This window comes from Scyliorhinus canicula, chromosome 18, assembly GCF_902713615.1.
Source record: "Scyliorhinus canicula chromosome 18, sScyCan1.1, whole genome shotgun sequence".
In the NCBI taxonomy this organism is placed as follows: Eukaryota; Metazoa; Chordata; class Chondrichthyes; order Carcharhiniformes; family Scyliorhinidae; genus Scyliorhinus; species Scyliorhinus canicula.
Genome location: NC_052163.1, coordinates 103,646,402 through 103,673,289, shown reverse-complemented (window position 1 = coordinate 103,673,289; position 26,888 = coordinate 103,646,402). Strand labels below are relative to the sequence as shown.

At 45.0% G+C, this 26,888-nt stretch overlaps 1 protein-coding gene across 2 annotated transcripts in view; it reads right to left on the bottom strand.

Annotated features, from left to right (window-relative positions):
* The window catches only part of LOC119953003 (leucine-rich repeat and immunoglobulin-like domain-containing nogo receptor-interacting protein 3), a 214,998-nt gene extending 206,810 nt beyond the window's left edge, over window positions 1–8,188 (bottom strand). Inside the window, exon 1 of one of the 2 annotated variants that reach the window (XR_005457934.1) lies at window positions 7,569–8,188. The gene's annotated coding sequence lies outside the window, so the exon portion shown is untranslated. The remainder of the gene's footprint in view (window positions 1–7,568) is intronic. The other variant, XM_038776756.1, reaches the window with a different exon arrangement.
* Between the last annotated feature and the right edge of the window lie 18,700 nt (window positions 8,189–26,888).

Sequence of the window (26,888 nt, the reverse complement as noted above, 5' to 3'; positions counted from 1 at the left end):
CTCGTGAGAAGCAAGTTGGTCATTTAAATATTATGATGAGGCTGCATGACTTCAGTTTCACAGTCCGCCTATCATTAACCACAGGCGGCCTGGTTTCCTGGGCGAAGAGAAATCTGGCAACAGTAAGGAGGTGGGGAATTAAATTTATGAGGCAAGTGTCTTTCGCACCACTTGTGGTCTTGGAGGAGCAGGAGTGCTTCCTTCAGGCACAACAAGCTACTCAGTAAACCCTTCCATCCCTGCGATCTGTACACCCCATCCTTCCCCAATCACTATGGAACCAGCCTCCACACAATTCCCATTCCCCACCCACCAGCAAGCTCTCTCGCCCCCTCATTATAGCTAAATGGCCGCGGCTCTGTTTGAAGCAGACTTGCTTCCCGAAGGGCCTGCGGCCTCTTAATCAAATGGCCTGTAGGCGGGAACCCAGCAATTAAATTCTGCAGGGCATTCAGGAAATCTATTCCTCCAGGTTTCCCAACCTTACAACTGAATTTACCCCTGACCACTCTGCCTCATATAGAATTGACATCCAGACTAAAATCTATGCAGGTCTGTTGTTCCAAAACTCTCCTGCAGCTTCCCACCTTGCAATACTGCCTGAGGGTTTTTAACTTGCCTCTGTCAAGCATTTTTGGATGCTTTATTAAGTTACATCTGCTACATATGTGCAAGTATGCTAGACCCACCCCAGCACAAAAATGACTGCTTCTTCAGTAATTATGTTATATTCAATTGTAATATTCAACCATCTCACTCTGTTGCAATACTTAGTCTAAAGTATATGTGGGAACTCAAAGTCGGAGAACCCTTGCACGGGGTATATTAATTGCCAAAAAGCAAAACGTGTGTGAAGTATGAATATTTCCAAGTGCAGAGGGAATGTTTTGGGACAGATTGGGGCAGGTTAAGCTTTGCAGGCTAGAAAGAAGATTAAAAGGGATCTTGTCCAGAAATATAATGTATTAAATTGTACGTCAAAAATGAATTCGAAAGGTAGTGGGGTCAGTAGGACAAAGGATATGCATTAACATTACGTAAATGAAAATTACATTTTAAATACATATAGAAAAAAATGATGTTTTCTCAAAGGAAATAAACTATAAAATGATCTATCGGATAATATTGTAAAGGTAAAAGGTATTCAACCCATTCAAAATGTTGCTTGGAGCCAAACTGTGAGTTTGAATATTGGAGGGGCAAGTTTGCTTTTATCACAAGGTATGGAACAATGTGCTGGGGAATCCAATGGCGCTCCCATTTTCACACTGCAAGTGGGGTGTGATTTTGTATGAGTACCATTTTATTTTATAGCAGAAATGTATTTCTATTTACTTTGAGACAGCAACTCAGTTTGTCTGAAAAATACAGTTCAACAGATGGACTCTTTTCAGCTGAAAGCATCATCCGGGAGCATTTCAAGAGAGTGATTGTAAGTCAGCTAACCAAGGCACATAATTTAATATCTAAACAGGTTCATTAGATAATGCAGTAGCCGATTAGGTGAAAATATGATTCATGTGCAGAAGTGCACATTTGGGGTCAATGCATTGGCTTATAACTCTGATGAGGAAATCTGTGATTTATGCTTCTAAAAGTAGATTAATTTAAAACTGCATTTATGTTGATTCTGACAGACGGAATCATCATTTAATATTAAAATGTAATATATTTGTGGGTCAACCGTGCATTTAATTTTAATTGTCGTCTTTTCTGATTAATATTTTCAAATTAAACAAACTAAACTTCCAGGGCGGCACATTGGTTAGCACTGCTGCCTTCGGTGCAGAGGACCCGGGTTTGATCCCGGCCCCGGGTCAGTGTCTGTGTGGAGTTTGCACGCTCTCCCCATGTCTGTGTGGGTCTCACCCCCACAACCCAAAAGATGTGCAGAGTAGGTGGATTGGCCACGCTAAATTGCCCCTTAATTGGAAAAAAAAATAATTGGATACGCTAAATTTATTTAAAATAAATAAACAAACAAACACACTTCTGATGTTACTTTCAAATCTTCCTTTTAAACATGAAAACGTATCAGGATAGAAGGGGACTTCTGAACACATGGAATGTCTGTCAAGTGTTTCAAGCGAACCTTCCGATTTTACAATTGCTCGCTCATTTGTTTTTAATGTTTTCTGAGTGGCTGAAGACAATTGAATCTTTTTTTGTGTGTTTGCGTATCTTGGTGTAGCTAAAGATACAAAATATGTCCGGCAGATAAATTAACTGTAAGGACGAGGCTGCATGGTCCATTATTTAATTAAGAAGGGGGAGTTCTGGTTTAAAATGTCCTGAATTTAGACTTCTTCAGTAACATTATGCATTGGTGCAGAGCTATTTAGTGAAGAAAGAAAGATGAGTTAATATTTATATCCTTATTAAAATACCCCATAGTTCCTAACCTCAAGGATCAGCTTGTTTATTGAATATCTTAAGCCTGCTCTATTCAATCCTGTTGAGCTTCGAACGATATTAAATATTTGTACCATTTTCAGCAAAAATTGGAATTTTGCACTTTCAGCAATGAAAGAACTATATGATAGATATGCAGTTATATCTAGAGGTGAAATAGTTCTGTGGCAGCCTTCTGTCTCATAAGATAACGGTTTGAGGTGAAATAAATACATGAATTCTCAGGTTTAATGTTGTTCCTGAGCTGGAGTTTCTATTCGATTGTGCTGTTACTTCTGGTATAAGTTGCCTGACATCAGTGTCATTGAGGCAAAAAATTGTAGAATTTCAAGCATAAACTGCGATCAGGACAACTCGCATTTCTGCAACCTATTCTACTAATTTAAAAACGTTGGACTAAAGGGCCACGTGTTTTGACAAAACAGTCGTATTTCCAGTAGTACATTATATACCATGGTATAAAGAGCCAAAGAAATGTAAAGATAGACATTGGCAAAAAGAAAATACCAAGCCCACAAAATGCAACTTTGTAGCATGTTTTTGTTTCAGCGCATTGGGTGCTGTTTTGCCTCCAAAATGCCGGATGCCATTTTAGTAAGGGCGCTAATGCACGCAAGGAAATATGCACCTCGAGTAGATTATGACACCTTTCAGCGTGCGATATTGATTCGCTTACAACTGTTTTTTCCGTCCATTTATATGGAAAGATAGACTTTGTGAGTGGGGGGTGGGGGGATTTCAATGCAAGGGTAGGAGCTGACTATAAGGTTTGGGATGGTTTCCTGGCGAATCAAGGTGTGGGGAAATGCGACAATAATGGGATTTGTCCAATGAATCTTTGCGCCAACCACAATATGTCAATCACCAACACTATCTTTAGACAGAAGGCAAAGTACAAAAACACTTGGAGGCGTCCAAACTCTAAACATGGGCATCAGATTGACTTTATCATCATCCAGTAGAACAAAATGGAATATGTTATGATCACCAGGGTTATGACCACCAGGGTAATAACAGGAGTGGAGTGTTCGACAGACCACAGAATGCTGCACTCCAAGATGAAATTTACTACCTTATAAGACCAACATATACTGGACCTCCAAGAAAGCTTGATATGTCGAAACTGGCACCCCAGGACCAAGTTCAGGCTCAGATTGCAGCAGCAGCTTTCTTCTGAAGAGAACCCAAGTGTTGATTTTGAAGTCAACCTTCAAATCAACAGTTCTGGAAACTGCCAATTATGTCTTGGGAGCACTGAAATTAACCACTGAGATTGATTTGATTGAAAAGAGAGATCAAAGAAGCCAGAGGAGAAGAAAATGCAGCATATGCAGAATGGCTGGGAAACATTCGCTACTGAGAAATCACTCCAGGTCAGCCATATAAACCTACAACAGAAATTGTATGGGATCCAAAATGCATGATGGGTCAAACAAGTTGGAGAGTTTCAAGTCTATACTGATCAGATTGGCATAAGGAATTTTGATAAAGGCCTGAAAACTACAGGTGCGATCTACCCAAATTGGGACAGAGTCCCGTAGTGCTTGAGATTAGCCGGATATTTTATGGTGCTCTGAACACAGAGAAACATCTGCAATCTAACACCCATCTGGGTAGATCGGGGCCCTCAGCGCAGAACTCGTCAATGAGGCCGCACTTAGCCCCGTTTTCTGCAATGAGGAACTCCGCTCGCCAGGACTCCTCATAGAGCAGATCATTGGGGTGTTGCTGTCTGGACCACTCTGGGGAGTCCCGAGATGCTCAAACAGAGCAGGGGTCAAGGTTCATGGTGGTCTGTGGCATGATTCTCAATCTTTTTTAAAATTTGTTCATGGATGTGAGTGCCGCTGGCTGGGTCAGCATTTATTGCCTATCCCCCACATATAGATCTTGCCTCTAAGCTATCCCCTAAGATGTGCTCAATGTCAGTGTTTCAGTTGATATCTGCAAGTGAGATAGGTCATTATGGTTTTTATCTTCATCAATGTCTTCCTGTTTTCCACCAGTGCCTGTCCCTGCCTGCAGTACTTCAGTACCTAAAAAGGAGAAAGGCACCAGAATAGATTTGAGCTGAGGGGGAAATTGGGATATGAGAAGGAGGATTAGGTATGAGTACCCTGTCATCTTCAATTGTTCAGTCTGGCTGCTGACTATGGTCTCAGTCTTGGGTACTTAAATGTTGGCAACCACCAGCTCCTCCTTTGGTTTAAGTACATGTGGCTGTGCTTGCCCAGCATTGGTTAGGTCCTGCTGCCTTTGACTGTGCATCACCTTGTCCTGCAAGAAAGGGCAAAGTGTGCCAGTGAGTGTGGTGCCATGCATTTTGGTGATCTGACTGTCACAGTTGAATATCTAGCATTGTACAAACTGTGAGATGCAAGCATGAGTATTGCAGTAGTGCTAAATGTGAGGGAGTGAGGTGAAGCTATGAATATCAGGAAGGGTCCTGGTTGACTGATATTATTGGTAAGTATATGTTGGGCATGTGGTGCATTGAGTAGATGTGAGGACATGCCATTTAAATATATAGTCAGTGTTTTGTTATGCTCTTGATGTAGCATAAGCTGCTTCCTTGATGTGCACTCTGACAAAGGAAGGTTCAGACTTGGAGATAGCTTTAACACATTTATTAAACTGTCAATGATTCTCCTACTTGGATTCGACTCTTCTGTTAATCCTGCTATAGCTACTCAGACTATCTAACCAGTCTGCTACAATCCACGTGGTGGGTGTGATGTGTTTCAATCAGTCCTGTGTACTCACTAAGTGTCTCCACTGGAAAGAGGAAGATCATGTGTGCTGTGTCCTTATATATGGGTTGGTGTTATGCCCCCCTGTGGTAGTGTCACCTCTGTGTGTGGCTTGAATGCCCATTGGTCGTGTCCTATCCTACTGACCTATTGGTTGACTGTCTGTTTGCCATGATGTCTCTGGCACTCCCTCTAGTGTCTAGCTAGGTGTAGTGTGTTCACATTAACCCCTTGTGTATTTACAGTGTCCGAGTGTATCTACATTAAGCCTTGTGTATTTACAGTGATGCATATCACCACAGTCAGTTCACCACTCATGTGAGGTCACTGAACCTTTTTTGCACTGTAATAATAATATAATAATAATCTCTTATTGTCACAAGTAGGCTTCAAATGTATCCGGGTCCTTGGGGATAGACTCCAGGCATTGTCTGCCGTGGCTATCTGATCCCACAGCCTTTGCAAAGTTTGTCTTAAGGGCTTCTTTCCCATGTGGATATGTAACATCTCTCCTCTTCTCCACTTCCTGAACCTATACATCCAATGCTGCTCCTGAAAATCTTGAAGCACACTTTCTGCCATGTTGTGCCATTCTTGCGTCTTTACCCAGGTCTGAATCAATTGTAAAATGACTTCCAGCTTCAGCCAGATGGGGTGCCTCTTCTTTAATGAGTATAGATTAGCTATACCCATCATCTCTTTTCATGGTTATGCACCCCTTGCTCAGGTGTGCAACTGCTCAACAGTGTGTTTAGTGCTGGCTGCTTGCTACGATCATTTAAATGAGTAGGCAGCACCAAGTTTCCATGCTGCCCACATTGGAAGCAACACAGGTGGATTAATGACACATTTTCGGGGTTATAAATGCTTTTCACTCGACATCACGATATATTAAAACAGGCAGTATTTAGTTCTGGTTCTATGATCAGTGACTTCTTCACGCTTCAGCAGACTTTGCCATCCCCTTTGCTATATTCTTAAAATGTTTATATTTGATGACTATTTTTTCCGGAGAATTGTGTGCAGCATTCACAACAATGCCGTATTTTCCAATGGCCTTTAAAATAGGCAAATTTAATGAATTAATATTGATATTAATATTTAGTTATGTCACACAATGACAAGAATCTAACTAATGTTGTTTAACTTGTCACAGAAAATCTTAAAATAATTCTAATTTATCATCCCACTCCCTGATGCAGAACACATCTCGCTGTTTTACTCTTTTGAGATCATTTTGATTCCTCTGTTGATGCATACTGACAAAAAGTACTAGGTGAGCAAGCTATGACAGTTCAAAAATTACTGCATCAGCAGATGTATTCCACGTCCAAACATGCACTGCAGCATTGCAAGACAAACAATTTCACTCACCAACTTCAATGCTGGCGTATGCCCCTTAAACAATACGAGCAAAAAACTATTTGACTTCAGTAAAAGCTTGTGGTTAAATTCACAGATGTAATTAACTTAATTCACAAAAACTGTGACAAAAATTAAACTCAAACCTTTTAATCAAAATTAACAATCCAAATATGTAAAATGTGTTGCAATACCAATTTTATTAAACTCAAAGAAAGCAGGTAAAACACATAACTTAATGTGGGATGGAGAATCACAAAGAAATTATGGTAATTTTTAAATGAAAGGTATGTAATACAGCAATTAATACAATTTCATACATTTCTGATCAGATGAATACTTTACGATTTGATGGGTTAATAACGTACAGCTAAAGGTATTCTTAATTCACAGCAAAATAATTGCTGACACCAATCAAAAACAGTTACTGCAATTTAATTATAGATTTCAGTATTGCAATGTGAAACATACATGTGAAATAAGTTTTATTAATCTTTTGTGAAACTGCAGTATGTCATTTTCAAAAATAACTTTCTTAAAAATACCATAATAACCCTTTTAAAAAAATTATGAAGTGCTTCAACGTTCTGTTGGAAAGTAATTGGCTGTACTGGGTACCTGGATTTAATTTCCAATTCAGGATAACAAAAGATTGCAACACTTGTTCACAATCTGAAAAATTTTAGTTTCAGATAGATTGTTGTATACAAACCTTAGTGCAATAATAACAGCTATGTGCTCAATGTCAATGTAGATTGTGTTGCAATATTCTAGAAGTAACATGGATTTGGAATTCTATAGCATTCTACAACACTGCCCAATGTTTATCTGCTGCCATTTGGCAGTACTATAACTCTAGTACAGTGCACTGAATGTGCAGCTTTAAAATCAAACAGCTGAAAGCCATGTTTTCACCTACTTGTCTGCACGCCGGTTTATCTAGAAAGATATACTGGGAAACAGAAACAGCTATAATCATTACCACCAGGTTTTTAGAGAACAGAAATGATGAAGTAGCATTTATCAAAGCAACACATCACTTACCCAGGTTTGTATTTATCCCCACATTCCATACCATAATCGTACAGAAGCTGAGTAGCAGCTGCAGCTTTGGTCTAAGCTGTTGACCAGAATCACAGACTGTGAAAGACTTGTGCTAAGAAACTGAACAAAATAAAATCTCAGTAGAATGCCTGGAAGATACTTTTCATGCTTTTCTACAGTCCAGCCAGCTCACAGTGCCTTAAGCTATTTTGAGAATGCAGATATATTTTTCTCATTTCTCTTTCCTTTGGGGACAGCATAGAGAAGAGCTCGTGTCCCAGAATCAACCTTCACTTCATCTGCTGTTAGTGATCTGCTTCGAGCCAGAACTTCAATGTTAAAGGCTCTGTGGCAGGCATAGGTCTGTCAGAGGTGCTTATAGAACTATTTGTCATTCATTACAGGCAAATGTCCTGCCCTTGCAATTAATACCACAAAAGAAAAAGTCATTCTGTAAATTAAGATCCAAAGCCTTTAGGGATTTGCTTTAATGGTCTGCTGTTATAATTTGCAAGATATCTTCAAAGGCAGCCACAGTAAATGACAAAGACAGCTCTAGTTTCCAGTGTGTCACATACACTGTGTGCTGGCTTGTTTGGTATCCTTCCTCTGCTGTAAAAATTCCTGGTCCTCTGCCAAAGTTATTCCATGGACAACAAATGAGCAGTGAGCATAACAGACAGACATGGTAATTTGAACAAAGACATTGCATTGCTGAAAGATGCTGTGATGTTTTTAATCATTTTAATTCTTCTACAGGGTTGAATTTGTTTAATTGATTGCCAGATTTGGGACGGGGACAAAATATATTCCTATCTTTTATGTGAGAGAGATATTTTGAAGTCTGTTACATCCATAATTAGCCTCAAAGAATGAAACAAAATGAGCTTCTATTACAAGTTTTCACAATTTATGTTCTCACACAGTACAAATAACTGCTGTCCAAACACAATACATAATCATTTATGTAAACAGATGATTTGAATGTATACTGCATTGTATAACATCACAAAAATGATACAAACTTTCTTTGAAATTTACATACTAAAGTAATTTCCTTAATTCACCATACAATAATTACTAGTTGATCCCCTGTGGTGCTGTTCACGGACAAAAATAAACTGTCTCTCTCCCTATAACTATCTTATCATTCGCTTTATGCCTCGTTTTCCAGTTTATCTTCCATTCTTTTTCTCCCTCTATATACGACTCACACAATCTCTCTTATTGTGACTATGGCCAAGATCTTTTGCAATCCCCCCGTAGAAAGTGTGCTGGCGACAGAGGTGGCTTGCCATATCTGTTTGCCTCTGGGCTTTTCCTTCATTGTTTCTCGTTTATTTTTCAATTCTCTCCTTTCCTGTGTCTTAAGCATATGACCCATTCTCTCGATGATTGGCTAGTGCTCAACCTTGCACCATCCTTAAAGAGAATCTCATCCAAAATCCCAACTTGGACATGGATCCGCAATGTTTATGATTCTGTAATTCTCATCTTTGCTTCTGAAATCCTTCCCTGGCTTTTGGCCTATCTTATCAGGTTCACTGCATTTATCCAGTTCTGGCTCTTACATGTCCCTGGGATTTCATTGCTGCAGCTGTCTCGGCCCTAAGCCCTGGAACACGTTCCGTAAATCTTTCAGCCTCTCCCCTCTCTTGAAATGTTCCTTAAAACCTGACCATTTGTCCAAACATGCACTCAGCTCTCCAAGGTTTTCCTAATGCAATTCAATGTCAAAACCTTGTTTAATAATACCCCTGCGGTGCCATGCGATGGTTTACTTCATTGAAGGTCGTATGTAAATGTAAGTTTTTCTTGTTGAGATATTTTCTCTTTCCATATAGTTTTCTCTATCACAACATCTCCTTCTCCAATGCATCTTAAGCCCTTTTGTTTCCTTTCTCTCCAATTCCTTCTCTGACTCCATCTTTTTCCCGCTTTCCTTCTTTCTCCCACTCCTGGCCCTGCCTGTCTGGGTCTGAATTGCCTCTTGCCTTTCTCTCCCCACCCCCATCCCATAAGCCACCAACTCCCAACCTGGCTACTCCCCCACCTTGCTAACTACTAACCTTGCCTCTCCTGGCCCAGCCTCTCTCCGCCTTGATGACACCCAGCCTTGCCTCTCCCTCCCTTGCTTCCGAACTCTGTTCTTCCCCGGTGTGGTGATACAACCACTGTAGATATGTGTGCTTGCAGTAGGGGGATGTATGGCTGTACCTGTAATACAGGTTTCTCCGGTAAGCCCCTGCCGGCTAGCTCCGCCCACAGGGAGCTTGTGTATAAATATGCGCTAGCTTCACTGAGATACTATTCTACAGCTGCCGCCGGAGGAATAGCATCTCACAGCAATAAAGCCTCTCTTGTACTTCACTCGAGTCTTTGTGTACAATTGTTAGCGCCACAATTTATTGCTGTGAGATTTTCCTTACACCATGGACATCAGGATCAAACCTGACCGCCTGCAGCTGGATCCGCAGTCGCCCCACGCCAAGAAAGACTTTGTTCACTGGCTTGCAGTCTTCGAGGCCTACATCTCTTCAACGGACCCTCCCCCGACGGAGGCTCAAAAACGACAGCTTCTTTACTCAAGACTCAGCTCCAGCGTCTTTCCGCTAATTCGAGATGCACCTGACTACGCCAGGGTCATGGAACTGCTCAAGGAAAACTACGCACAGTCGATGAACACCCTGTTTGTGAGACATCTACTCTCTACTCGCGTCCAACAGCCGGGTGAGTCGATTGAGGACTTCTGGAGGGCACTTATACCTCTAGTACGAGACTGCGACTGCCAGGCCCTCACGGCCATGGAACATTCAGACTTACTCATGCGGGATGCCTTTGTTACGGGCATTGCATCGGACCCCATCCGGCAACGACTGCTGGAAGGGGCCGCCCTCAATCTCACGGCTACAAAGACTCTGGCGCTATCAATGACGGCCGCCTCCCGTAGTGCGCAATCCTACCCCACTAGCCACTCGGCCCACCGGTCGTACCCCTCGTTCACCCCGCAAACGGCCCCCTGGCCCACCCGTCCTACCCCTCGTGGACCCCGCAACCGGCCCCCCCAGCAGCCGCCCCCGCGCACTATGCCTGCGCTGCTCACCGCACCGTGCACCCCGGGGGTCCCCGATGCTACTTCTGTGGTCAGCAGAAGCACCCCCGCGAGCGTGCCCGGCCCGCACCGCGACCTGCAAAGCTTGTGGTAAGAAAGGCCACTTTGCAGCGGTGTGTCAGTCCCGGACGGTTGCCGCTATCGCGCCCACATTGCCCCACTCGCCTCAGCCAATCGCACAATGGGCCCTGCCGTCCGCTGCCCCCAACCCCACGTGCGATCAGTGGGCGCCGCCATCTTTCGCCGCCCCCGCCATGTGCGCACCATGGGCACCGCCATCTTCACCCCCGCCTCCATGTGCGTTCCATGGGCGCCGCCATCTTGTCCCGCCCCCAGAACGTGTGCTCCATGAGCGCCGCCATTTTGTTCACCGACATCTTCTTCCTCACAGGTACTCCAGACGCCGCCATTTTGTCCTCCTCTCTGGACGGGACCACGGGACCCGGGTCGCTGCCGCTACTCGTCGGACTCGTCAGACGATCGCCCGCTACTCGCCTCCGTTACGCTCGACGAGTCCCGTCCTCGCAACCTGGCACCCTCTTCCACGACGGTGCTTGTCAACGGCCACGTGACCTCCTGCCTCATCGACTCCGGGAGCACCGAGAGCTTCATTCAACCAGACACGGTAAGGCGCTACACCCTTGTGGTCCACCCCGCCAACCGGCAGATCTCCCTAGCTCCGGTTCCCAGTCTGTCCCGATCCGGGGCTCCTGCCTGGTTAAACTTACTGAGATACCCTCAATTACGACACGGGAGAGAAGATTGGTAATTCAAAGGCTTTAATCATCGGAGAACCGGACAGCTGCCGAGAAGTGTGCTCACAGCCTGCTGCCCAGTGAGCATCATCTTATATACCGTTTCCTGGGGGCGGAGCCAGAGGCGGAGTCCCCCAGGGTTCCAAGCTCGGTCTTAAAGGGCCAATGTATTAAAGGCAAGGTACAGTTACAGCAGTTACCGATACCATTCATCACACTTACTGTACAGGCTGGTTTCGGGGCTGGTTTAGCTCACTGGGCTAAATCGCTGGCTTTTAAAGCAGACCAAGCTGGCCAGCAGCACGGTTCGATTCCCGTACCAGCCTCCCTGGACAGGCGTCGGAATGTGGCGACTAGGGACTTTTCACAGTAACTTCATTGAAGTCTACTCGTGACAATAAGCAATTTTCATTTCATTTCATTTCACAGGGCGTGGAATTCGACCGTTTCCTCCTGTACATTCTCCCCAACCTCTGCGCATCACTCTTACTAGGCCTGGACTTTCAATGCAACCTCCAGAGCATCACCCTCAAATTCGTCGGACCTCTACCTCCCCTCACCGTTTGCGGCCTCGCGACCCTCGACGTCGAGCCTCCCTCCCTCTTTGCCAATCTGACCGCAGATTGCAAGCCCGTCGCCACCAGGAGCAGATGGTACAGCACCCAGGACAGGGCCTTCATCAGGTCCGAAGTCCAGCGGCTGCTTCGGGAGGGTATCATCGAGGCCAGCAACAGTCCCTGGAGAGCCCAAGTGGTGGTGGTTAAAACTGGGGAGAAGCACAGGATGGTCGTGGACTACAGCCAGACCATCAACCGGTACACGCAGCTCGACGCGTACCCCCTCCCTCGCATATCTGATATGGTCAATCAGATTGCACAGTACCGGGTCTTCTCTACAATTGACCTGAAATCCGCCTACCACCAGCTCCCCATCCATAAATCGGACTGTCCCTACACTGTCTTCGAGGCGGACGGTCGCCTGTCCCAATTTCTCCCTGTGGGTGGAGCTAGCCAGCAGGGACTTACCGGAGAAACCTGTATTACAGGTACGGCCATACATCCCCCTACTGTAAGCACACATATCTACAGTGGTTGTATCACCACATTCACCCCCTGTAAAAAATGAGTCCGGAGGGGGTGACGTGGCACTATAATACAAAAGATGATCTATGTACCAAAGATCCAAACAACAGAAAACCAAGAGTCCATCCGGTTAGCAAGATGACCCTTTTTCTTGCAGCTGTACAACTCTGCCTTGACAAATGGATACTTCTGTGCCCAGTATTGGCTTGAGCACCGGTAATGGAATTTTGAAGTACCCCTTCCACAATTAACTACTGTTGTTAGGGCCTTCTTATTGAGCTTCAGCTTATTTACTTAAGCACAGAACTGGTGGTTCTTAACTCTAACATCCCCTAGAACTCCTACAGTGCAGAAGGAGGCCATTCAGCACATCGAATCTGCACCGACCTTCCGAAAGAGCAGGTTACCTCGGCCCAGCCCCCAAACTATCCCCGCAACCCCAATTAACCTGCACATCTTTGGACACGAAGAGGCAATTTAGCATGGCCAATCCACCTAACCTGCACACCTTTGGACTGTGGGAGGAAACTGGAGCACCCGGAGGAAACCCATGCAAACACGGGGAGAATGTGCAAACTCCACACAAACAGGCTGGAATTGAACCCAGGTCCCTGGCACAGCGAGGAAGCAGTGCTAACCACTGTGCCACCATGTTTCATCTACTTTTTAGGATTCTTTCATCGGATGTCTGAATCGCTGGCAAGGCCAGCATTTGTCACCCATCTCTAATTACCCTTGAACTGAATGTCTCACTCAGTCATTTCAAAGGGCAGTTAAGAGTCAACCGCATTGTTGTGGGTGTGGAGTCACGTGTGGGCCAGACCAGGGAAGGTTGACAGGTTTCCTTCCCTAAAGGATGTTTGTGTCAAATTGTGGGGGTCACATCAGATTACTACAAAACAGGAGACCCTCTGGGGGGGTGTACCAGAGTGATCCAGGCATCAGAAGTGCATCTTGTGCAGCCCGATGCACCACAATGACAGGCTGGATGGCATCATGGGCCTCATTGAATCGGGGTCTCTGCCTCGGTTTCAGGTCTCCACACTGGTGTCATCAGCCAGGACCTCAGGAGGTATTCCTTGTCCCCCATGAGCCATCTTGGGGTGGTCCTCAAAGACACCAGGGATCTCTGTATGCCCCAGGATGCAGCTGTTATGCATGCTCCCTGGGAAGCATGCACACACGTGCATGATTTTGAGGCGGTGGTCACACATGATCTGAACATTCAGATAGTGGAACCCCGTGCTGCTAATATAGGGCACTCCCTGATGCTCGCATGGTGACATACGTGCCATCGATGGCCCCCGGGACCTGGAGCATCCTGGAAATGGCAGTGAAACCTGTCGCCCAGGCATCTTGGTGGGCCTGGGCCAGGTCGAAGTTGATATAGTCTGGTGCTATAGCTATATCTGGTGCACCTATATCTGGTACTAGGTGAGCGTAACCTCTGTGGTATCCACATCAGCAAACATGTTTTTATCTGGAATAAAATGGAGAATGAGAGAGACCAACAATCAGTTAGGGCTTCCATCCTGATAACCTCAAATTCCCGCAGGCTTGCCCCACCCTTACCATGACTGTCTCACTTTCTCTCCGAGTGCCATGCAGCGAGCCAGTTGTACACTGATCCCTGACCAGATCAGGAGCCCCTAGACCCCAAACCTCTGCCAGGAATATTATGGGGACCATGCTCAACTGTACTCTTCGCTCATCCAGACACTTACCCTTAGGCCGCAAGAGAATCCTCAGCAGTGAAGCCCTGCTCTTTAGCATTTGTTTGTAGGCAGCTGCCTTTGTGGTGCTGAGGCACTGAGTTACAGGCACAGTGTTTAGGCATCTAGATTGCAGGACATCCACTCCGATAATCATCCATTCAGACATGGCACCTGTTCCTCCGAGGATGCACTTGAGGCTTCAGCAACCTGAAGTGCTCTCACAGCTAACAAGGCTAATTACTCATTTGAAATAGCCTTCAGCTGTGAAGATAGAGGATGGCCACAGTCAAAGGAGATGAAATTAACTGTCATGAGAGAAGCTGCAGCAGGACTCTGTCCTGGAAAGGTTTGGTAGGACACACAGGCTGCAGTTGCCCCTGTTATGGGTCTCCACATTATTCAGAAATGGCTTGAAGGCCTCATGGACACAAAGCTCCTCACACCCCTGGCCCAGGGTGACCCCAGACCTGGACCCTTCCAGCCTCCGAACAACCTCAACCCCGTGAAGGGCCTCCCATCCCCCTCAAATCCTGGGGCAGCAACCCAATGCCCATGAGCTGAATGCTGGTAAATGGAAAGGGCTACTCACCTCCTCACTTTCCCTCAGTAGCCATTACGCCAGCTTGACGTTTTTGTAAAGGAGTACCAAGAGACACCCGGGTGACTTCTCGCATGAGAGTCGGGTGACTCCTGGGAAGCGCTGTCTTCAACTTCAATCTTGTCAATGAGATTGGAATGAATGAAAATTAGGCTTAATGACCTTCTCGTCATTTTTGAGTGACATCCGGAACTCGCCATCGGAAACGGGCCAGGTGAGTTTCAAAATAGTTTACGCCCAGTGCGAACCTCGATTTGGGCCTCTCCTGGCTTGCCTGGATCGGTGGTGGGTGCAGCACATTGGGAAAACCGCATCCAGTTGCCCTCAACGTCCTCACTGTCTTCAGCAGCTATCCCAGTATTGCAAAAAAATGATTGAAGAATTATATGGACTGAATTTTATGCCCCCCCCCCCCCGGGCAGGCTTTTAGTTGGGGAGGTGGGTGTGAAATCGCAAGGATGGGATTTTGTCTGGGTTCAGTTGGCCCTGACCAGACAGCGGTTTTATGCTGGGGCAAGATGGAATCCTACCCTTGCCCCAATTGAGATCCTCGAGTGACCAATCAATGAACACTTAAAGACCGCTTCCCACCCAGCCTCAATCTTTAGGCTAATGCGAACATTGAACTTCCATGGGACAAGGCCAGTAAGAATCAAAGTTAGATCTTGGGTGGGTGAGTGGCACCCTCCTCCGAAGGCCTGGTGACCTCAAACTTCAACCTCCCCACAGTCGTACCCTGAAGATGCCGATCACCCCACTTGCGACCTTCCAGGCCTTCCCCAACTTCCTTGCCCTGGGACCCCTTACCCATACATTGTCCTCTGACTTTGGTACCTCGGGTTAGTTAGGTTGGTGCGATTCATCTTCTGTCCACTGCTGCACTTGTTGTAGGGACTGGAGAGTCGCTTGCTAATAAGGTTGGCTGCAGCTTTTAGGCGGAACTTCCTCCCGAGTGACGGATGGAAGTACCATCTGCAGCCAATCAATGCTCATTGGAGGTGAACCCATGCCATCTGAAAAGTTCAGGCGCATGTTTTATTGCACTTTGGGTACATTTACACAGTTCTTGCACTAACCATACATCTCCTTGATCTTTTAAATTGTATACCAGTGATACCTGTCAAAGCACTCATGGCTTATTTGCTCAGCGATTGATATTTCTTCAGATTCATGCAACATCAAAATACGCTGTAATAGCTCCCAACTAACTTTGTGAGCAGAAGAAGGCACCCAAACTTTTGTATTCATTCGAGGTTTCTGATAAACCTCTTTTTAATCACTAGCCTTGATGCACCATCCCCTTAGGCAAACCATGCCATGAAATCATAATCGAGGAGACATTGCAGAAGTAGCATGTTAAGGCCAAATCCATCAGGCAGCATGGTTAAGGTCACCAGCACTTCAAGTAAAACCCTTCCAATTTTGTGTACAGGTTCTACAAGGACCTCTCTGAAGAGCTGGGCATTTTATTAGGATCCCAGATGAGAACCTAACAGGAGGGATAACACTGACCCATAGGTATCTTTTATGTTGAAGCAAACTTTAATTTATACACAGAATTAACCACAGTAGCGACAAATCAGTTAACAGTTACAGCAATTCTGAAGTAAAAGTCTTAACTTGTTTTTCAAACCTGCCACTATTTTCCAATTAAGCAACAATATATATTAAATGCCACTCATGAATAAAGTTAAGAATCAGATTTCTACTTGTTTTTCTCTGGAGAGAGAACTTTTCTTTGGCGAGTGAATCTTTCAAGATCAGACTGAAATACCTCTGTTCAGATGAGATTTATTTTCAGACAGACCTGGCTCCTCCCATTAGCTATATCATCTGTATCCAAAACATAAGGTATTCCATTTTCTATTCTTACAAGATGTCCCTTGGCATGTTTAACGAGGACCAAACACAATAGCCCGCATAAATTATCTACACCCCAGTTGTCCTTTAAGCATAAACAATATTCAATTAGCTGGAAAGCTGGAAAACGAGTAAATGGTTCTCAAATCTATTAGCAGAACACTTCACCTGCAGAATGAATGATTAATTTACCTTTACAATCCCTGCATACAGCATACTGACTATGTGCCTCTTAACCCAGGTTTTACAACTACTGCTACTACTACTAATAATAATAATTGCTTATTGTCACAAGTAGGCTTTAATGAAGTTACTGTGAAAAGCCCCTTGTCGCCACATTCCAACGCCCGTTCGGGGAGGCCGGTATGGGAATTGAACCCACACTGCTGGCATTGTTCTGCATTACAAGCCAGCTGTTTAGCCCACTGTGCTAAACCGGCCCTAATATTTCTGCAAAAAAATTTCTAAAATATAAAATATGACATTATCTTACATTCATCACAATTGGATTGAAGTAACTTTTCTGCATCAACTCTAACTTTGTTATAAAGATTGAGAGACTCACTCAACCACCACACCTGCTTTGTCCACTGTAAGTTGAGTGACAACGACCATCAAATTTAATGACAACACATTATTTCAGACCACCATAGGGTGTCTGTGCAATGTCAGCCCAAAGCTATCAGGGCATGTATCTCGCGGGTGGACACATGCGCTTGTTCATATAGCTGTCACATACTGGGTGCCACGATAGCAGTACAAGGCAATGAAGGCACCAACTGAGCAGCTTGTGGAAGATATGAATGGGAATGGTTCCATTCTCAAGTCTGTCGAATTCAACTGCCGTGAAAGCCTTACCTTCATTTGCACACCTGATCGAGTTACATTCAAGTTTATCCCTTTGGCCCAGCACATCCTTGCCACAAATCCGCACCTGTGTGAAGACGTCCACACCCACGCGATGATCTATTTTCTGACTCATGTTCATAAATAACAAATTGCAAGATAAGTGCTTGATGTATTATAAAGAAAGCCTTTATTCCATTGCAAGTTAAGGGGGTGGCAGGTTGCGTGTAAAGAGAAGGACTGTGCAGCAATTGTGATGAAAGAAGTAAAGTAAATGTGGATGCCTGAGCACACTAGCTAGAGCCATAGAAACACAAGTAGGCTATTCAGCCCCTTGACCTGCACATGACCGATCTGCACCATAAATCCATGTGGCTGGCTTTTTTTCTACATTACTAGATACCCTTACCTAATCAAAATCTATCAATCTGCCTTGAAAATTTGAATTGACTCAGTATCCATTATTCATTGTGAGGAAAAGTGCTTCCTTATGTTGCTATTAAATGTTTTCTGTTATGCCCCCATGAGACCCACGGGCATGAACCATTTAATCTCCCAGTGAGCCTTGTGAAGTATAAGCTCCCCCGCTGAGGGGCGGAGACCAGTCAGTGGGATATTGGACTTGGGCCATATAAAACAGCCCAGGTCGGAACCAGAAGGTTGTGCGTAGTCCTGGTGGGACAGGAACAGCACTTGTACATAGTTTATTTTGACAATAACCTTTTTGTTGAACTCCTCTTTTTGTTGAACTCCTCTATGATCAATAAGTTTTCCCTCTCACATTTTGATGCTCCTTTGTTCTGGATTCCCATGCCAGTGGAAACTGATTTTCTGCATCCACCCTACTGAACCTCAATATTATACAGCTCAGCATCCCACATCCTAAACTCAACGAAATACAAGCTACGTTTATGTAATCTGTGATCTTATAATTTTACCCTTTAAACCCCCATTCTGGTGGACCTGCACTGCAGCTCTTTCCAATATAAGCTTCCTGACGATCATTGCCCAAAATTAAACACAGGTTTTCAGATGTGGACTGCCAATGTTTTGTACAAATGAGGCACCACTGTATCACTTATGAGCTTCATTTCTCCTTGAGAAAATGGCAAGTATTACACTAGCCTTTATATTTACTTTCAGTACCTTTGAACTAGATTTTAGCTTGGTATACACAAATGCCCAATTCCCTTTGTTCATCCACAGCTTCTCATCTTCCGCCGTCACAAAAATATCCTGAATTGCCTTTCTCAGATCCAAAGTGGATGACCTCACGCTTCCAATATTGACTCTACCTGCCACAGTTTTGCTCACTGCTTTAGTCCATGTCCCTTTTAACATCCCCCCCCCCCCCATGTACATAACTTAATTGCACTCTCAAATTTGGTTATATAACTCTTTATTCCTTTCATCAATGCCATCAATATACTTGCTAAAAGGTTGAGGCCCCAGTACGGATCACTGGGGAATGTTACTAATCCATTCCACCATTCCAGAGAACAAGCACCTTGGCCGAATTTACCAAGTAACCCACAGCGTGTTTCACAGGTTTCCCATTGAACGCAGCCCTCGCGACCGGGAGTCCCCGGTGGGGGTGCGCCATTGGTGGGACCAGAAGATCCCACTGGTGTGAATGGCCTGCCGAAACTCTGAGCTCTGTCTCTATCTCTTAAATGATTCCCAACTTCTGCCTTCTCTTCTGATATGCCCAATGGGCGCAGGTGGCAATTGTGGGCAAGATGTAGACTGATGCTGTGGGGGAGGATGAATTAGTAGAAACTGACAGTATATAAATTGTCTATGCTTAACTTACTGTGGGACAGATATGTTCCGTAGAGTGCTTTTAAAGAGTTAAGTTGTTCCTGCATATGATTCATAGAATTTACAGTGCAGAAGGAGGCCAGAGGAAGTTAATAATTTAAATGTACATTCCAATTATGCAAAGGCTACAACAATATATTTAAATTAGAACATAGAACATAGAACATAGAACAGTACAGCACAGAACAGGCCCTTCGGCCCTCGATGTTGTGCCGAGCAATGATCACCCCACTTAAACCCACGTAACCTGCATTCCCGTAACCCAACAATCCCCCCATTAACCTTACACTACGGGCAATTTATCGTGGCCAATCCACCTAACCCGCACATCTTTGGACTGTGGGAGGAAACCGGAGCACCCGGAGGAAACCCACGCACACACGGGGAGGACGTGCAGACTCCACACAGACAGTGACCCAGCCGGGAATCGAACCTGGGACCCTGGAGCTGTGAAGCATTGATGCTAACCACCATGCTACCGTGAGGCCCCAAATTAACTCAGTTGGAAACCTGCCTCTGTTGGTAAGAGTGTAACTTTCCAGCTCAACTACGATGGCAGAACAATATCATTCACATTGAGGAAATCCAAGATCCTTGTGCCAGATTTTACAAGCGACAGTGAAAGCCAGTATGTAGGTTTACTTGAAAATGATGTGAAACAGTTGTTAATAATAACCATTAAAAAATAGCAGAGATCTAAGGAGATGAGTCACTGTATTGTCTAGGCACTCGGACCTGTTGAAGGAACCAGAGAGGAAATGGCAGAGGCAATGGTACATACTTTCAATTCTATTTGTGGCAAGGAACGGCAGACTAGACCAAGTAACGGCTCTATGTCTGTTGGAGCTTGGCATCTCATGGAGAATGCTGTGTTAGTTCAACTTGCTCCTATACCCTTCAGCTCTGAACAAGTTTAAAGATCTGGACACCGCACTGCAGGAAGGAAGTGAAGTAATTAGAGAGAGTACAAAAATGACGTCGGAGAATGGTCTCAGGAACGAGGAACTTCAGTTGTGTAAATAGGGTGGAGAAATTGGGGCTGTTCTCCTTAGGGGAGAGAAGATTAAGAAAAAGTTGATAGGGGTATTCAAAATTATGAGGGGTCTGAATAGAGTAGATGGAGAGAAACTGTTCCCATTGATGGAAGGATCCAGAACCAGAAGACACTGTTTTAAAGTGATTGACATTAGAAGCAATGGTGACATGACGTTTTGAACACAGTGTGTGGTTCGGATTTGAAATGCGCTGCCTGAGAGGCTCATCAAGGCAGTTTCACTCGAGGCTATCGAAAGAGAATTGGATAATTATCTGAAGAGAAAAACATTTGCAGGGCTATGGGGAAAAGGTTGGGAAGAGAAACTAGGTGTATTGCACTTGTACTGAGCTAGTATAGACAGGACAGGTTGAATGGCCTACTTCTGTTCTGTAACCATTTAAGATTCTAAGGTTCTAAGAGCAAGTTAATAATGGTGAGTCAAGGCAACGGGGCATCTTGGACTGTGGTGAAGAATGGGGTAGACAGTGTGTCTCCTTAACCAATGACATTTAAGAATTGAGGAATAGACAGAGGAAGGACTGAGAAGGAGGATAAATTAGAATGAGAGAATCCAATGTCAAACCAGGTACAAAAAAAGAGATATAAAGGGAAAGAATAATTGGATTAGGAGAAAGGGAAAAAAACAGTCAGAAAAAAGTTGAAAGTTTTTTTTAACATTTGCTGAGAAGGCAAGACTGGGGGCTCGATTAGCCACCATCCGCTCATTGCCAGTGGCGACGGAGAATCCAGCCTCTGGGGGGAAAAAAGGGAGTATGTAAATGACCCATTTGCATCTTATTAACAGGCTGGACAGCAGATTCTCCACATCTCCATGATTCTCTGGCCCTGGGCCGGGATTCACAGCGACGTGAATTGTGACAAGTATTTCTCAGCATCGCCCTGAAGCGGAGGACCTCGTAGTGGGCCAAGGAGGTAGGTATTTCAGGTATGTGCCCTCCATGTCCATCCATGGGCTCCCTCCCATGACAACGCAAATCCTGCCCACCCACCCCCGCAGCCCTTTCACCAGATGCCCCATCAGGGACCCCAACAGACACCCCACCACAGACTCTCATCAAAGACGAGCTTCGCAGACCCCCATCAGAGCCCATCACCAAAGATTCACAACAGAACACCCATCAGAGACCCCTATCAGACCACCCACCAGAGACCCCATCAAAGACCTTCACCATAGACTCCACCATAACAGGGAACCCTCCATAACAGGGAAAACCCCCATGTCAGAGAACCCCCATAATAGGGAACCCCCATAGCAGAGAAACCCCCATAGCAGAAAAAAACCATATCAGAGACCCCCATAACCAGAGTTAAATGCTTTAACTTCCTATTTTTCTCAACAGAATGCACTTAACTGCTTCTGTTGGAATCATAAGCTGTCAATCATAGCTAGATGTTTAGAAATATTGTGGTTAGTTTCACAGCAGGGCACTTGAGGTCATTTAGGCATGAAGAGAAATGAATATAATCAATCCAGACATCTGGCTGTCTGGAAGATGTCAATTACAACAGACTAAAAGCTATTTCTCTTTTAAACGAATAGAAACCTTGTAGACCAAAGGAACTGAGGGTGCTTAAAGCCTTGTGATGTGGTTTAGGGTTTCTATTAAGTTTTGCCTGCTGCTTTCCAGACATCTGTCTGAGGCAGCAGGGGTGAGGCACAGGTGAGTGAGTGCAAAAGCAATGATTTTTTTCCACTGTTTCTGCCTGGACTGTTCTTTAGCTTCTAGGCAGGGGTGACTGTTTGGGGGGGGGGGGGCTCTGATTTGGGGCATTCCCTGTTATGGGGAGTTCTTTGATATGGCAGTTCACTGTTATGGGTGTTCCCCGTGTGCCAAAGAAGACAATACGGGTATTCTCCAATTGGAAATCTGGTTCAACCAAAGGGTTCACTCCCTGCTGAAGTTCTGGATGGAGGCGTTCAAGTCTGACGACCCTGACCTATATAATAAATCCAGGAACGACGGACGGAAAGCCTTCAAAGATGCAAAAAGACAATACCGCATCAAACTAGAGTCCCAGGCTAATGACACACGACGACTATGGCAGCGCCAACACAACATCACAGGCTATAAAGCAAGGCCAGGCAGAATATCTGAGGCTGGAGCATCTCGTACCGATGATCTGAACAAGTTCTATGCCCGCTTTGAGCAGTCAGCCAGTGTCTCAGTGCCACCCTCCCCAACAACCCTGGACACACCCATACCCACTATTACAGCCTCAGAGGTAAGAGCTGCCTTGAAAGTGAATCCGTGGAAAGTGACGGGCCCCAACGGAGTCCTTGGGTGTGCACTCAGAGCCTGCGCAGACCAGCTGCTGAATGCATTCGCAGATATCTTCACCAGCTCATTCCTCTGCTCTGAGAACCCCACCTCCTTCAAGAAGACCACCTTAATACAAGTACCAAAGAAGAACAAGGTAGCCTGCCTCAACGACTATCGACCGGTTGCCCTGACGGCTGTTATCATGAAATGCTTTGAGCGGCTAGTCATGAGATGGATCACTGACAGCCTCCCAGACGTCTCGATCCACTGCAGTTTGCCTATCACCACAACCAGTCTACAGCAGATGCTATCTCACTGGCTCTGCAATCAACAAACACCTTGACAACAAGCACACCTATGTAAGACTGCTGTTCATCGACTACAGCTCTGCCCTCAACACCATTATCCTGACAAGACAAATAACCAAACTCTGCAATCTTGGACTTGACCCCTCACTGTGCAGCTGGATCCTCGACTTCCTCACCAACAGACCGCAATCTGTCAGGACAGGCAACAGCACCTCCTCCACAATAGTCCTCAACAGCGGAGCCCCACAAGGATGTGTGCTCAGTCCTCTACTATACTCCCTATACACACATGACTGTGTAGCAAGATTTAACTCCAATTCAATCTATACGTTTGCGGATGAAACGACTGTGGTGGGCCATTTCTCAAACAACTACGAATGAGACTACAGAAGGGAGATAAATCACTTGGTTGCATGGTGTACCGAAAACAACCTCTCTCTAAATGTTGGAAAGACCAAGGAACTGGTCATCGACTTCAGGAAGTGCAGCACGACACACACTCCCATCTGCGTCAATGACTCCAAAGTGGAGATGGTCGATAATTTAGGTTCCTGGGGGTCACCATCGTCAACAATCTGTCCTGGTCCACTCATGTTGATGCAACAGTCAAGAAATCCCAACGACGTCTCTACTTCCTACGGAAGCTAAAGAAATTTGGCATGTCTGCATCGACTCTCACAAACGTCTACAGATGTGCGATAGAGAGGATCCTACCTGGCTGCATCACAGCCTGGTATGGCAACTGCTCGGTCCAAGATTGCAAGAAACTGCCGAGTGTGGTGAACTCAGCCCAACCCATCACAAAAGTTTCCCATCTCCCATTTATTCTGTATACACCTCCCGCTGCCTCAGGAAGGCAGAAACCTATCCCACCCAGGCATTGCCTTCTTCCAGACCCTTCGATCAGGCAGAAAGTACAGAAGTCTGAAGACCCGCACATCCAGACATAGGAACAGCTTCTTCCCCACAGCTACAAGACTCCTCAACGACTCTCCCTCGGACTGATCTGTTCCCTGTAAGAACACCATTCACGGCGCCCTATGCTGCTCTTGTTCATGTATTTGCTTTGTTTGACCCTTTGTTCCGCACTGTAACATTTTGTTGATGTACCATTTGTCAATATTCTCTGTTGATTATTCTTTTGTCTACTATGTAAGTACTGTGTACGTTCCCTCGGCCGCAGGACAATACTTTTCACTGTACTTCGGTACATGTGACAATAAATCAAATCAAATCAAATAAATCGAATCATGTGAGATCTCTGGTGGAAGTGTCTGGTGGGGGGTCGGATGGGGGTCTCTGGTAGGAGTCTCTGACAGGGGCCTCTGGTGGAGGGGTGTCTGATGGGGGTCTCTGGTGTGGTGGTCTGATGGGGGGGCTGGTGGGCAAGTGGGCAGGGCGGGTCACCCTCATGCATGCGTTCAGTGTGTGGGGGAAGTCCCATCAAAAAAGCTAAGATGAACTAGCAGAAAACATAAACACTGATACCAAGAGCTTCTATAAGTATATCAAGAGGAAGAGAAAAGCTAAAGTAACTGTTGGCCCTTTAGAGGATGGTACTGGTGAGGTAATAATGGAGATTACAGAGTTGGCAGTGTCACTGAACCAATATTTTGCTCCTGTCTTCACGGTCGAGGACAATAAAAAATTTCCAAGAACTGCAGTTAATGCAGAGGAATTCAGTGCAATAACCATCACTAGGGAGAAGATACTGAACAAACTAATGGGACTAAAGGCAGATAAATCTCTGGGATCTGATAGGATATTAAAGGAGGAAAGCAATGGGTCGAGTTAAATGGGTCTTTCTCTGGCTGGCGAACTTAAACTCTTGGGGTGCGGCAGGGTTCAGTACTCGGACGTCAACTGTTTACAATCCATATAAATGATCTGCAAGCAAGGACAAAGTATAATATAGCAAAATTTGTGGATGATAATAAAATACGTGGGAAATCAGGCAGTGAAGAGGAGATACAGAATTTACAGACGGATATAGATAGGCTAGTAGATTGGGCCAATATTTGGCAGATGGAGTTGAATGTGGATAAGTGTGAGGTTATCCATTTTGGCTAAAGAAATAGTCAGGCAAATAATTATCTAAATGGAAAGCCGATTCAAAATGCTTCTGGACAGAAGGACCTGGGTGTCATTATTCATGAATCACAGAAAGTTTGCATGCAGGTACAAAATGTAATAAGAAAGGCAAATGGAAAGTTAGCATATATTGCAAAAGGACTGGAGTATAAAAGAAGAGAAGTATTGTTGCAATTGTATAGGGTGTTGGTGAGACCACATCTGGAGTATTATGTCCAGTTTTGGTCTCCTTATTTGAGGAAGGATGTGGTGGTATTGGAAGCAGTTTAGAGGAGGTTCACCAGATTGATTCCGGGGATCAAGGGGTTGACATATGAGGAGAGATTAAACAGTTTGGGCTTATACTTGCTGGAATATTAGAAGGCTGAGAGGGTATCTGATTGAGGTATATAAAGGGATTGATAAAGTAAACGTAGACCAAATGTTCCCCCTTGTGGGGCAATATAGAACAAGAACTTACAGATATAGGTTGAAAGGCGGTAGATTTAAAACTGAGATGAGGAGGCACTACTTCTCAAAGAGGGTACTGAATTTGTGGAAGCTTGTGGAAGCTGAAGCTTGCTGCCCTTAGTGTGGTGGAGTCCAAATCATTAAATGGTTTCACGAGTGATATAGATATATTTCTGATTTCAAAAAAGGGTCGAAGTGATACGGGGAACAGGTAAGGAGGCGGCTTTGAGACGAGGAAGAGATCAGCCATGATCTGATTGAATGGCGGAGCAGGCTCAAAGGGCTTAATTGCTTACTTCTGCTCCTAATTCCTATGTTCCTAACTCGTATGGTTGGGGGAGGGGGGCTGAGAGAGAGAAAGCCCCTACTTGTCGGGGGACAGGGCAGGATTGGCATTTCATGGGGAAGGGGCGAGGGCCGAGCCATTGGAGCGCGCTTTCGAGACACCCACTCAAAATGGCAGCCCATTGGCGAGGTTCGCAACGGTATCCCTTGCGATCCCCGCCATTCATAAATTTTCATGGCAAGGGACACTGAATCGCTTCTGGGCGTCATTTCCAGTGCCAGCATGAACAGAAACGATTCAATTCCAGCGGGACAATATTGTCTCCCAAACGGAGAATCCTGCCCTGGGAGTTTACAAAATGAGAAATGGACGATAAAAGCCTTTTAGGAGGAAATAGGAGGAAAAGACAAGAATGTGACGATGATGATGGTTATGGGGCAAATTAATAATTTGTTCAGAGTACATGTTCTGGAGTACACCATTTCCAACTCATTTACCAACAGCTTTTTGGAGCTTTTATATGGCAACATAGAGTACAAGAACAAAGAGATGTGATAAATTAGGACAAACCAATAGTAAGGTCAAAAAGTACTTTTAAGCTCCTCAGTACATGAAAGCATTAAAGCCATAGAGAGATCAATATATAGATTCACTTAATAGCAAGGATGAGAAATGATAATAATGAGGAGAGGCTGGAAATACTGCCGCTATTTCCCTCGATGCACAGAAAACTAATACAGGTTTCTAAAATTATGAACAGTTTTGATAGGGTAAATAGGAAAAGACAATTGTCTTTGGGGAGTATGTGACAGGGGAAGATCAATTTAAATTGTCATTAAGAAAGTGATGAGAGGATTTGGGATGGAGTTTTGCAGAGTTGTTGGAGCATGTAATAATTTGGCACAGGGCAGCACGGTGGCCTAGTGGTTAGCACACCCGCCTCACGGCGCTGAGGTCCCAGGTTCGATCCCGGCTCTGGGTCACTGTCCGTGTGGAGTTTGCACATTCTCCCCGTGTCTGCGTGGGTTTCGCCCCCACAACCCAAAAATGTGCAGAGTAGGTGGATTGGCCACGCTAA